The sequence below is a fragment of the Podarcis pityusensis genome, assembly GCF_964106645.2.
Source record: "Podarcis pityusensis genome assembly, chromosome: 4".
Taxonomy (NCBI): domain Eukaryota; kingdom Metazoa; phylum Chordata; class Lepidosauria; order Squamata; family Lacertidae; genus Podarcis; species Podarcis pityusensis.
The window spans coordinates 6035403-6048470 of NC_138027.1; the positions used below are offsets into that span (position 1 = coordinate 6035403).

The following is a 13068-nucleotide window of genomic DNA, read 5'->3' on the forward strand; positions in this document are numbered from 1 at the left end:
TGCGGGAGGCAGTGGAAGACAGGAGTGCCTGGCGTGCTCTGGTCCATGGGGTCACGAAGAGTCGGACACGACTAAATGACTAAACAACAACAAGAAATATACAACTGAAGCATAAAGCGGAGAGGCTCCCAGGCCCCATCCATACTGACCCTCCCAAACCCACAGCAATCCACTGATGCCCATCGCTGCCTCCTGAGTTTTTGCAGAAAGTCGTGACCTCACCTGACCCACAGCTGATGTTGCATCGGATGTCAAGGAGGCAGGGCTTGAGGGGAACGGTCTTGCAGACTATGTGAGTTCCTCTTCAGGGAAAGCAGGAAGGCAGTGGCAGTTTTAAGTCATGGCTCTTGTTGTTTTATTGTGGTGACCGCAGAGCCTTAGAAGGCTTCACTCCAACGCTTGCTAGTGAATGCTGGTTTTTTTGCGACATCAAGTGGGCAGGGCTGAGAACTGCAAGAGGCTTCGGCAAAGAGTAAAGACATACAGACACACCCTGCTGGGGCCACCTTTGCCTTCAGGATAATAATAACCATAGAATTGCAGAGTTCTAAATGGGGACGCTGCTGTGCAAATGGAATTTACATACATGGAATCTGTGCTACTCTTTCATTATTATTTTTTAAAGTTAGCTGACTCTGAGTCTGCTTTTTTGGGGGGGTGAACTGATTTGTATTGATTTTTGATGTTTGATTTTTGATAAGTTATAGAATTAAGGTCAAGCAACGATGGAAGTCAGATTTTAACTCACATTTCGAGTTATGTTGAACCAATGGTAGGGTGTGTGTGAGGGTGGTGTGATGCTTTGTGTTACTAACATGTACATATGTGTAAACCTTTCCTTCTGTTATTTTGTAGACTTAAAAACTTCAAAAAAAATTAATAATAATAATAAAATAAAGGATCTAAGTCTATTGACTGCTGTTTTGCTCCAAATTGCTTGGCTGGAATTTCCTTCTTTTACTGACTGCATGGACCTGCGGGCGACTGGTGCCCCGACCTCTCAACCCGGAATTTTCCTTAACACAATTGATCCTAAAGATACCCCAGTCTCTGCCGACATTTGTTTCAAGGAAATCAAAGATGGACCTGGAACCCCAGGAGTCTCTCACTGCTCAGAGACAGGCGGAGTGTCCAACTACAAACACACACACAATCATTTGTGCCTGTGCTCCTAAGACGTAACTAAGTGAGAAGGGTGTGTTTTATCAACAGCCCTCCTGCAACCTCCATTGACTCAAAGAAGCAACAAGGGAATCCGTTCCGGTGTCCCATGAGGTCTGTGGGGCCCTTAAAGAAAGAGGAGCCATTTCTGTGCCCTGAGCCCCCGAAAGGTCAGCAGAACTCCCTGCGAATCCTGAGGGGTTGAGCTCCTCTCCCATCTTCCCCAGGGCCAACTTGGCAGAAAGCCAAACCACTGCAATCAATCAGTCTGAAAAGATACTATTTTTCTTTCTCGTTTGTTGCTTCACTTAAAACACTAGTATAAAGTACATAAAAATAATTACACAAATGTAGAGGGGAAATCTAAAAGATTCTATCCTACTTTTTCTGCATTATTAAATCTCTCCGTGTAGCGATTTGTCTTCCCCAAAATTCAGATGAAACAGGCATGAAGATGACGCACGCCCACTTTGCATACAGTCTTGAATAGTTGCTTTATGAACAACAATCGCAGTTTAACGTGAACAAGCGGCATTTGTTGGAACTTCCCTTTCTGGAGAAATGAGCTTGGTTCCCACCTTGGGGTCTTTTGGCCGGCAGGTCAAGACTTCCTTGTCCCAAGAGGCTTTGGGAAGTGACAGCTTTGCATGAAAGCACTGGTGGCATGCGGCCTCTATGGGAATGTACTGTATGCTTCCAAGATACCAGATATATCTATGAATTACATTAATATGTAATGGTTTCTTAAATTATTACACTTTTTCCATGGGGTTAGCTGTTTCAGTGTAAGCTGCCTTGAGTCTTTCTCTTAGGGAGAAAGGCAGGATATCAACATGTAATATGTTTAGAATGATTGTTTGAGTTAAAAATTAAGGCCCTTGGCCTGCAATCCAAAGGGCCCCTGGGGCAAATCGGATCAACTCCTCCTATACTGGAGACAAGAGATGTCAAAAACCACCTCCCAACTTTTGGCTCCTCCCATGCCTCGGGCCTCTCTTCATCGGAGATCCAACATCAGCAGGGCCAACCAAAATGGAGCGCATTTGAAGGTCCACCCCCCCGACACCCCCCTCAAAACTGGAGATAGCCACTCATGCTCCAGAGTAATACAACCACTTTCATATCTCTCCCCCCCCCCCCCATCTTTGGCCAGGGCATCGGAGGAGCCAGAAGTTGGGAGGTTGCTTCTGACACCAAATCTCTTGTCTCCAGCAGAGGAGGAGTTGATCTGATTTGTCCTAGGGGCCTTAGGATTGCATGCTAATTTTTACTCAGACAATCATTTTAAACATTTTACGGGTTAAGAGTTTCAGCCTACTGAATTTTAAGGTGTATCTTTTTTCTAGTTGAGAAAATATCAACAAATATACTACAAATAATAATAATTCTGGTCACCTTGTTGTATAAAAACAGGGACTTTTCCAGATTGTCTCTTAAAGGAATCGATGGTCGGTCTGGTGCAGAAGTTATTTAGCTTGCTCCTCTTCAGCTCTATAACATAAGAGGAATATTCCTAGGAAGCTGCCTTGGACAGAGCCAGTCCTGTGACCCAGCAACCTCAGCAGCACCTGCACTGACTGGCAGCAGCTCTCCAGGGTTTTGGACGGGGGGGGCAGACATTCCCAGCCCCCCCCCCGAGATGCTGCCCAGGACGGAAGACCTGCATGCAAAGCACATGGTCCAATCCTGCGCTATGGAGACCCCTGACCTGCCTGGGAGGATGTGGGGCTGGCCTCCCTTTGGGAATGGGGCTGCAGGAAGAAGGATGCGAGAGGAAGATGGAGCCCAGCTGCAGGCGGAACAGCAGGGGCCTCCGAGTTCTGAAGAAGGAGCATCACCTCTCGGGAGGGGCCAGGTGGGGGGGTCGCCACGGTGACAAGGACCGGCCCTCCTTTGTGACCTCTGTTGCTTCTCCCTTAAAAGCCACCGACTTGCAGGAGGCCATTGTGGGTTAGGCGTGAGGCGAGTGGAGGAGAGAGGAGTTGGTGGCGGTTGGCGGAGATTGGGGAAGGAGTTTGGTTTATTGTTCTTTTTCCAGTTTCTTATTTTGCTTCCCATTTCATTTAATACTTTTATTTGATTTATTATTTTAGTTTTTTGTTTTAACACTTTTATCTTATTGTTCTTTATTTTAATATTTTTTATTTTATTTTGTGCACATTTTGTATATATTTGCATATATTTATTTTGTACATAGAGGGGTAGTTAAGGTTAGGCTTAGGCTTAGGGCTGCGGTTGGGGTCAGAAGTTAGGCTTGGATGGGCATTTTAGACAGCTAGTTTAGAGAGGAAGGTGGGATTTCTTCCTGGACAAAATGGACAGGCTGTAAGTGTTGGGATACTGCCAGGGAGACGAAGGCATCAAGCAGGCCTCCACGTCGCCTCCGGATGATCTCCCAGTCTCTCGTTGAACAGCATCAGTCAATTAGCAACACAAGCTTCAGAGACATTCCAAGACTCGTGCACACCCTTTTCAGCAGTCTCCACAACGGAAGATTCAGATAGGAGAGCATATTTACAGCTTTATTCAACGTAGATCAGAAGAAAGGAAAAACATGACTGCTTGCATCCGTGTCCAGGAAAACAGCCAGAACAAAAACTATATACAAAACGGAAGTTCCCAGAGAGAACAGTGCTGGGAGTAAACAGGCATGTGACACACAACAATCATGCCTGACCATTTAAGGTGGAACGGAACTATATCCTAACAGTAAGTAGGATTCTTTCCCTTGGTCTTGGTCTCTGGGGGGGGGGGTGAGTCCTGGGGTCTCTTGCACAGTCTTGGCTCTCTGGAAATTGACCCAGCCAGTCTTCTCTAGAGAGCTCAGCTCCTCCAAACTCATTCTCTGCCTTCCCCTTTTCTCTCCCCTCTCATCATCCGCTTTTATTAGGACATTCCTAGCCCACTTTTATCCCAGGAGCTCAAAGTGGCCTTCATGGTTCTCCCTGCCACCAATTTTTATCTTCCCAGCAGCCCTGCAAAGTAGGCCTGGCTGGCCCAAGGTCCACCAGGGAGCTTCATGGCTCAGTGGGGATTCGAACTCTCCTCTTCCCGGTCCTCCTAGTCCAGCCCTCCAAGCACTACACCTCTCCCTGGCTCCATCTTGCATCTCTCCAGCTGCCCAACACCATCGGCCTTCTCCCCCTTCATGGGGGTCTCTCTGGTTCCAAGGAAGACTCCACCACCTTCCTCTCTCGGCCCCCCGCACAGATACAAACACCCCCCACCCATTGGGGCTCCTGGGTCACTCTCTCCCCCCCACTCCTCTCTTCTAGGTTCAGGTGGTTCAGGGCCCTGTTCAGCTGCCAGCAGAGGAACAGGGTGGCCCCGCTGCAAGTCCGGGAGGAGCCCGTGGTGATAGGTGAGCAAGTTTGGAGACCGGAGGGCTAGGGGGCATCTCAGGGTGCAGTTCTCTGGCTGCCCCCCCCCCCGAAAGAGCTGGCTTTCCTCCTCTGCTCTCTTGCAGGACATCTTGGGGCACTTGGAGCGCTTCAGGGATCAATCCCTGAGCCTGGCCCTGGCCCTCCTCCAGCTGAGGTGAGGGGGTTCTTTGGGATGGACGGGGTTGTGGGGGTGGGTGGTGGACAGAATTCCAGGGGGAGCTCTGGGTGGGGAAGAGCAGGCAGGAGGGAGAAGGGGGCAAGGGAGACTCAGAGGAGGCAGCATCTAACCCTCTCCCCTTCATCTCTGCAGCATCATGAGGCCAAAGTTCAGCGGCGATATGCCCAGTGCTATCCTGCACAGGATGTTTGAGGCAGTGCTGAAAGGGGCTGAGAAGGTGGAGGACAGAGAAGTATGTCTTGACTTCCCTTTGCTCAGCTCTTTCTTCTTCTCACACCCTTGCAATATTTAACCCAGCACTCAACCTCTCTTCTCCCTTTTCCCGCAGGAACTGAAGCGGCACTTCCAGAGCCTGCTGGGGGGGGGGGTCCTCCACTTCAGAGATGGGCATCTCAATTCTCCACACAACTTTCCAGGCCAACTAGAGGGAAAGAATGAGAGGACAGGGAGGTCTGTCCTTAGTCCTCTTTACTTTTCCTTTGAGGCAACAGCACTGAGGGGCCTTTGGACCATCCAGCTGCCCAAGAATCGCACTGCAGAGTCCATTCTGGTTGTGTGAATGACCCCAGGAGGGAGCTGTCAGGGGATGGCAGAGGTGCCCTCCTGATGCCCCTGGAAGGACCTGACTTTCCTCCTCTGCTCTCTTCCAGGACATCCTGGGGCGCCTGGGGCGTTTTTACGAGCGCCCATAATCCAAACTTCTCCTCCAACCTCTGCAGTGCAATAGTCCGCAGGAGGTTTGAGGCACTCCTGAAGGAAGAACAGGAGGTGAACAGGAAGGTTTGTCATTGGTCTTGACTTCTCTTGACATGGCTCTTCTTCCTCTTCACACACTTCCACAACTGCACTCAGGACTCAAAATCTCTTCTCTCTTTTCCTTCCTTGCCCTTCGGGGACCTGCTGGCTTGAACATGGAAGTGAAGTGGCACTTCCATCATCTGCTCTGACAGAGACCCCCAATGCTCCGCACCTCCTTCTCCTGCTTAACGTAAGTGTCCTGATGGCATCAGAGATGGTAAAGGGATGCCAGGGACTCTGTGGTGGAGGCAGCGGAGGGCCACTTTGGCCCAGGCTGGCCCCTGACTTTGAGATGCTCTTTCTATCCACAGGACCTCTGATGTTACGCCCTTTCGGAAAGTGGGGAGGAACAGAAACTAGTGGCCAACAGCATCCCTTCTCTGCTGGCCTTTGCCCGAAGTTCCCCCATCTCAGAGCAAGTAGATTCAGTCCTTTGAACACTTCCATCTCCCCAAGAGACTCCCAAGGCTACTCATCCTCTGCAGTTGAGAACAGACCTAACTGAAAAGAACGGCTTCCTCTTCTGGTGACACCAGAGAATTTTAGAAGACATTCACCCTTTCCATAGCATTATGGATGCATGACAGTTCTTTAGTTGGAATCTCCTTTCTCGCAAGTCATTTGGGTCCTTGTCTCCAGAGCAGGAGCAGGTGCAAGCTTCTTGCAACTTCCATGTGGGAGCCCTTCAGGTATTTGAAGACGGCTCTCAAGTCATGTCTCCGTCTCCCCTTCTCCAGGCTAAACATCCCCAACTGTGAAATCCACTTAAAAAATAATAATAATCTGGCCTTTTTGCAGTTTGGAAAATGAAGGGTAAATGCATTGAAAAGTGTGGTGGGAAGACTTTTAAGAAATTGGGATGAGTGTTCATGGTCCTATACCTGCCCCACAAAGAAATCTGAATTGGATAGAATCTGATCTCCGTGTGCAGAACCTTAGATTTGTCCCTCTTGAAATTCTTTCCTGCTCTGTGCCAGACTCCAAAGCTGGACTTGGGGCTTTATGGGAAACCTAATGCAGAAGCAAGATCTGTAAGGGGGGGGTGCTAAGAGCCCCTCCATCCTATGCTCAGGTTGTATATATGTGCAAATAAAACCAGGTATCCTGAAGACTCCACAGTCTCTGCTAACCTTCGTTCCCAGAAAACTAAACCCCGGGTAAGGAGAAGCACCCCTGGAGTTTCTTGTTGCACAGAGATTGGGGTGCTGGGTAAGAAAAGGACACACCCCAGAGGTCAGAGCAATGGCGGATCGTGGCATCTCAAATGGTGGTGCTGCCCTGTACGATGCCAAATTCTGGCACCACCTCCCCCTTGCCTCACGCTTTCCTCCCCCCCCCCAGCTTTATTAATATTCTTACAATGCATTCTATATATATAGTACATCTTGTAAAATAGATTGAAGTTTCAATCACATATATACAGACACACAAAAAAGAGCATATACCTGTCTTTTCTTACATATTTATGAACCTTACACTTCAGCTGTATTTTTTTTTTATGTGATATCCTATGTCCAGCTATGTGCACTGCTACACATGCAAATAGCCTTAAGAGGAGGAGGAGGAGGAGGAGGAGGAGGAGGAGGAGGAGGAGGAGGAGGAGGAGAAGAAGAAGAAGAAGAAGAAGAAGAAGAAGAAGAAGAAGAAGAAGAAGAAAAGGAGTTTGGATTTGATATCCTGCTTTATCACAACCCGAAGGAGTCTCAAAGCAGCTAATATTCTCCTTTCCCTTCCTCCCCCACAACAAACACCCTGTGAGGTGAGTGGGGCTGAGAGACTTCAGAGAAGTGTGACTGGCCCAAGGTCACCCAGCAGCTGCATCTGGAGGACCAGGGAAGCGAACCCGGTTCCCCAGATTACGAGACTACCGCTCTTAACCACTACACCACCTCTCAAGAGGCCTGACATGCAAGTCTCTTAAGATTTACACGAAGGCATCCATTTACAACAAACCAGGTTATTATTTGTGGGGCAACAATTTTTTAGAAAATTTTATAGCCCTAAAGGGGGAAATGGTTAAAATATTTTTTTAGGATATATTATATAAATGTTCCTCAATATACCAAGCAAATACATATATAATTATATAAACCACATGTCCAAAACCCACAGGAAAAGCCTTAAAGCCATTTTGACTCTTTCACTCACCTCAAATATTTCTCTGCAATGTCGAAGGAAATGCAGAAACCTCCCCGTTGTCTCTGTCCTCACAAATCCTGCCTTAAGGGCACATTTAAGGTGTGAATAGGGTGAGCCTGTGACCTGGCTCAGGAATGAAGTATTATCATTACAAAAGAATGGCCAGGCTCCCCAGGTAATCCAGTCAAGTGACCATTTACAGGTAACCTGGCAGACAAGGTAAAAACAACGCACTCAGATTTCTGTTGTAGACCGCTTTTTCTGTGACGCAGGTATGATGCATCTGGGGGGTAGTCTTGGGCTACACCCCTTCTTTGATGTATGTATGATGTATCTGGGGGTGGTCTTGGACTCCAGGGCGGGCAATTAAAAATGTCTATATAAGGGCTTTCATGCATGGCTCGGGGTCCTCCTCTCTCCTGCGTGTTAATAAGTTAATAAAGAACAGGCTTAATAGCTGCTTTGCTTCTCAATATTCTCTGGTTGGTCTCTGTAATTTTCTCCTACCGATAGAGAACCTACAAAAGGGCTGTATATGGGCTCTTGGGTACCCCATAAGGAAAAAGGAGCAGGTTTTTTCCCTTATATCACCTGCAATCATGTGTGGTGAGTTAGCAATTCACTCCTCCCGTTGCTGGATATGTGGCTAGTATGTCACATGCCCCTGTTTACCTTCCTAGGCTTGGAAAGTGTAAGAACGGAAGTCAGTCTTATCTCTTTCGCTCTGCTGTGCTTTTGCACTGTTCTTTGTCTCCCTGTCTGTTGCTGAAGAAGAGAGGGGATGCCATTATGATCCGTTTGGTGTCGTGTGCAAATGTGATGAGAATCCCCTCATTTCCTTCATCCATGTCATTTATCAAGACCCTGCAGCACCCTTCTTGTCACTTTTCCCCAGGATGAGGAGGACCCATGAAGGAGTCCTCTTTGGGTTCGGTCAGTCAAATCCACATAACAGTTACCTCATTCAGCCTCATTTTACCAGCTTCCTCACATAAATCTCACAGAGGACTCTGTCAAAAGCCTTACTGAAATCAAGATGCACTACTTCCAAAGCAGTTCCCTGATCAAAGTTTCTAACTCCATCCAAAAAAATAAAAAAATAAAAATGGAGAGATTTCTCTGGCTTGATTTGTTTGTGAGAAAGCCATGCTTTCATCCTGTATGTTTATATTGTAAAATTTTCAGAAGAAGTGCAAATAAATTTTAAAAAGAATAAATGAGGATATTGACAAGCTGGAATATGTGCAAAGGAAGGAGATTTATGTATTTTTTTAATTGGGAAACCACCCGACCCAGTGCTACTTAACTGAATAAAATATTGGTGTGGGGCCAGTTAAGGCCCACCTTGCACAATCAATCACATGATGCATGCACACCATTTGAATGGCAATGCCTATAATGGCAGCGACTTTTTAAAAAAGTAATATTTTGAGCCCGTAGCTCAATTTCCCAGCAGCTCCCCTTGCCCCGGAGAACACTTCTGGCATTTCATCTCCTCTACCTGTGTCCATTTGGTATGGCCCTTTCCAGGTTTTTTCCTGCCCCTTATGTTTGTCTTTCATTTGTTCCCCTATGTGTGTTGCCAGTAGAAGCCACAATTCTGTGGGTACTCTAGGTGGCGCAGAAAACACCTAGAAGCTCCCTAGAGGTTGAAGTGCTGATCAAATTTCAGTTTTGCGATCTATAAATTCCAATTAGCCAACAGAGGGTGTCACAGGGCTGGCCTACTTTCCCTTTAAAGCAAACTCGGGTCTCTAGCTGTTTTTGGACTACAACTCCCATCATCCCTAGCTAGCAGGACCAATGGGGAGGGATGATGGGAACTGTAGTCCGGGAGCTCTTGGGGACCCAAGTTTGGGAAACCCTGATTTAAAGCAACTTTTGCGTTTGTCCCGCAAAGATGGGACCTGTCCACGTTTGTATTTTCTTGTATTTTGTTTTTCTAATGACCTTTGTGCGTTTATTTTTTAATTTTTTAAGAGGGCAAATTGAAAGAGAAATTGTATGGCAAGTTGTGGAAGAACAAAAGGTTGCATTTTTAAAAAAAACAACCTGGGGGGTGGCCTCCTCAAATATATATTTTTCAAAAAAAAAATTATTGCTTTTCCAAATTTCTAAGAAGAAATGACATTACACAACACAACACACAACAAAAGAAAACACATTAGAATACAAAAGAAAAACATAGAAACAATTATTACTTTCAAAACCCAATTTACCTTACATTGTTAACTGACTTCATCCAGTCCCCCCTAACTGAATTTCATTGTATCACCTTGTAACAGTTCTCCAAAATCATATTTCTAATAAAATTATCTCCTATTTACTATCCTCGTCTCTTTTATTAGTATTCTAATCCTTCATATTTTACAACACGTTCATATTTTAGTCCTAAGCCTATTTGTTACTTCCAAGTGACTTCTCATTATCATATATAACAATATTTAGCTAAATATTCTTTAAATTTCTTCCAACCTTCTTGTGTCTCCTCCTCTTTCTGGTCCCAGATTCTTCCAGCCAAAAAAGCAATTGCATTGAGCGCTTCCTGTTGGGTCCTCTCCACATCAGGGACTCTCAGGGACTTTCCAATTCCGACAATTTTGTCTTGTGACCTGTAACTTCTGCCTTGACTTCTTGAATTTTTTTCAAATCTACAAATTCTTGTTTAAGCTCCTGTACGCCCTGTTGGGTTCCTCTTCCATCTGTTTTATTTCAGTCAACATTTGCATCACCGACTCTTCAAAAGTTAGTGCTTTAGAGCCTCTTCTATCTTTAGGCTTGCTTTTCTCAGGCTTACCTACACCATTAGCCATAACTATTCCACAGTTTCAAGGTCCGCTCACCCAGACTCAGTCCACAGGTTTTTAGTACACAGACAGCAACAGGCAGCTCAGCAGCTCCCCTTTCAAAGTCTTATTCTTTTTACTCTTCTTATTCCTATTGAAAAGCATCCAAAATTGATTTGAACTATTGTAAACAATTCCAGGAGGGTAAAAGATACACTGTACAATGTTTCAGCGAGTTCAGACAACTGCAGTTACTTTGTAATCCCCAAAGAGGAAAACAAAAGTTGAAAGTATCCTCTCCCTTTGTGACGTAATAATGGAGTCTAACCTTTCCTCACTGGGAGGTCTGTTTCCAGAAAGCAAGAGTCTATTCTCTGTCAAATCTATCTCATTCAGGGTCCCAATTCAGTCAAATTCTCCCCCCTACCCCCTGCAGAAAGAGGGGCTTGAAATATTTCCTTGAAAGTTTTTAGCAAGTTTTTTAAAGTTACGGCTTCGGTCAGCGGTAACTGCTTTCACTTTCACTTCAGTGGAAAGGGATCGACCTCTGTGTTTAAATCCCTTCCAGTCCAATTTAATGTCCAAATGCAAATCCTTTTTACTCACAGTTTCCAATCTTAATTTAGTCCGAGAAATTGGTCGCTCACGATCGCCGGACTTTGGAGCTTCGCGCAATGAAGGAAGCGAGTCGATTCCACGGTACCGTCTCCAATCCCGCTCGCTCTCGGAGCTCTTACTAGCACTTACTGGGGAGCAGGGGAGTTGCTAAGGGTACCCGCCGGAACACCAGGTTCTCAGAATGTTCAATCTGAGGTATTTTTCGGGGTTCCACAACGTTCTCACGTTCACCCCAATCTTCAAAGCGCCGGGGCTCTTTCAGGCCAAAGAGCTCCCATCCGCCATAAATCAGGCGGCCAACCGGAAGTTCTCCTCAAATATTTTATTGGGGGGGGGGCAAAGACCCCCAGGCCTTTAATAATTGGCACCTATTCCCTACAGCCACAGGTCTCAGGAATGTTACAACATAAAAACAAAACATAAAAACACAAAAAACCCACATATTAAAAGGGCAGTAGATGTCATTCAGCTAAAGGCCTGGTTATAAAGATGCGGATTTGCCAGGATCCAAAAGCTGTATAATGGTTTTTCTGACCTTTGTATGGATTCTTTTATGGGAAGTGAGACTGTATTTCTGATTGAAGTTCTTTCGACATTCCACACACTAATAGGGTTTCTCCCCTGTATGAATTCTTTGATGGGAAGTGAGAGAGGAGCTATCAGTGAAGCTCTTTCCACATTCCGCACACTGATAGGGTTTCTCCCCTTTGCGAATTCTTTGATGGGAAGTGAGACTCTGGCTGCGACTGAAGCTCTTTCCACATTCCACACACTGTTAGGGTTTCTCCCCTTTGTGAATTCTCTTATGGTAAGTGAGATAGGAGCTCTTACTGAAGCTCTTTCCACATTCAAAGCACTGATACGGTTTCTCACCTGTATGAATTTTTTGATGGGAAGTGAGAGAGGAGCTCTGACTGAAGCTCTTTCCACATTCCATGCACTGATAGGGTTTCCCCCCCGTATGAATTCTCTGATGGGAAGTGAGTTTGGAGCTATGAGTGAAGCTCTTTCCACACACTGATAGGGTTTCTCCCCTGTATGAATTCTTTGATGGGAAGTAAGATAGGAGCTATCAGTGAAGCCACCTACACCACAGAATTTTGGCTGTTGGCACAGGACTTGTCCTGGAATGACTCTGCCCTTCAGGACCAGTATCTCGAGGGGCTTTCAGATGAGATACTGGACCAGCTGGCCATGATGGATCGCCCCGCCACGCTGGACACCCTCATTCAACGGAGCCTGCAGATAGACGATCGGTTGGAGGACCGTCACCAGGCTCAGGGCCTCCAGCACTCCCGGCTCCCGGCTCCGGTCCTTCCCAGCAGTTCCACAGCCACAGCCAAGTCACTGGAGGAGCCAATGCAGCTTGGGGCAGCGCGGCCTCGCCTCTCTCCCTCGGAGAAGACTCGGAGTCTGGAGGGGAACCTGTGTCTCTACTGCGGCGGGAGTGGACACTATGCCCAATCTTGTCCTGAGAAAACGCCAGCCACAGGGAAATGGCCAACCCCAGTAGCCAATGGCCCAGGCTACCTGGGGTCCCAAACATCGCATGATGGGACCTCACCGGTGGAATTGCAACACCTCATAGTTCTGGTGTGTCTATATCCCCTGGTGGGCCCTGGATTCTCACCCACACTCTGGTAGATTCAGGGGCAACCCGCTCCTATATGGACTCTGCCTTCGCTGCCCATCATCAGGTGCCACTCCAGGACAAGCCAGAACCGGTACAGGTGGAGGCAATTGACGGACGGCTCCTGCGCTCAGGGGCCGTTACTCAGGAGACTCGGCCCTTGGTCCTGTGTCACCAGCAGCACCGGGAGGTGTGCACCTTGGACATTGCCACCATGCCCCGGTTTCCCCTGGTGCTCGGGATGGACTGGCTGGAGTCTCACAATCTTCAGATTGACTGGGTCAATCAGACTGTGCACTTCCCAAACCCGTGTCCCCATGCTCGGTCTGAGATGCTAGTGGCCGCCCCCACGGGGGAAGCTGCGTCAACGCTCCC

The 13068-nt window shown here is 47.0% G+C and overlaps 1 protein-coding gene across 1 annotated transcript in view; it reads right to left on the reverse strand.

Moving 5' to 3' along the window:
• Positions 1-9224: 9224 nt before the first annotated feature.
• Positions 9225-13068, reverse strand: part of LOC308475333 (uncharacterized protein) — a 33742-nt gene continuing 29898 nt past the window's right edge. Inside the window, exon 3 of the mRNA XM_081002434.1 lies at positions 9225-9585. The gene's annotated coding sequence lies outside the window, so the exon portion shown is untranslated. The remainder of the gene's footprint in view (positions 9586-13068) is intronic.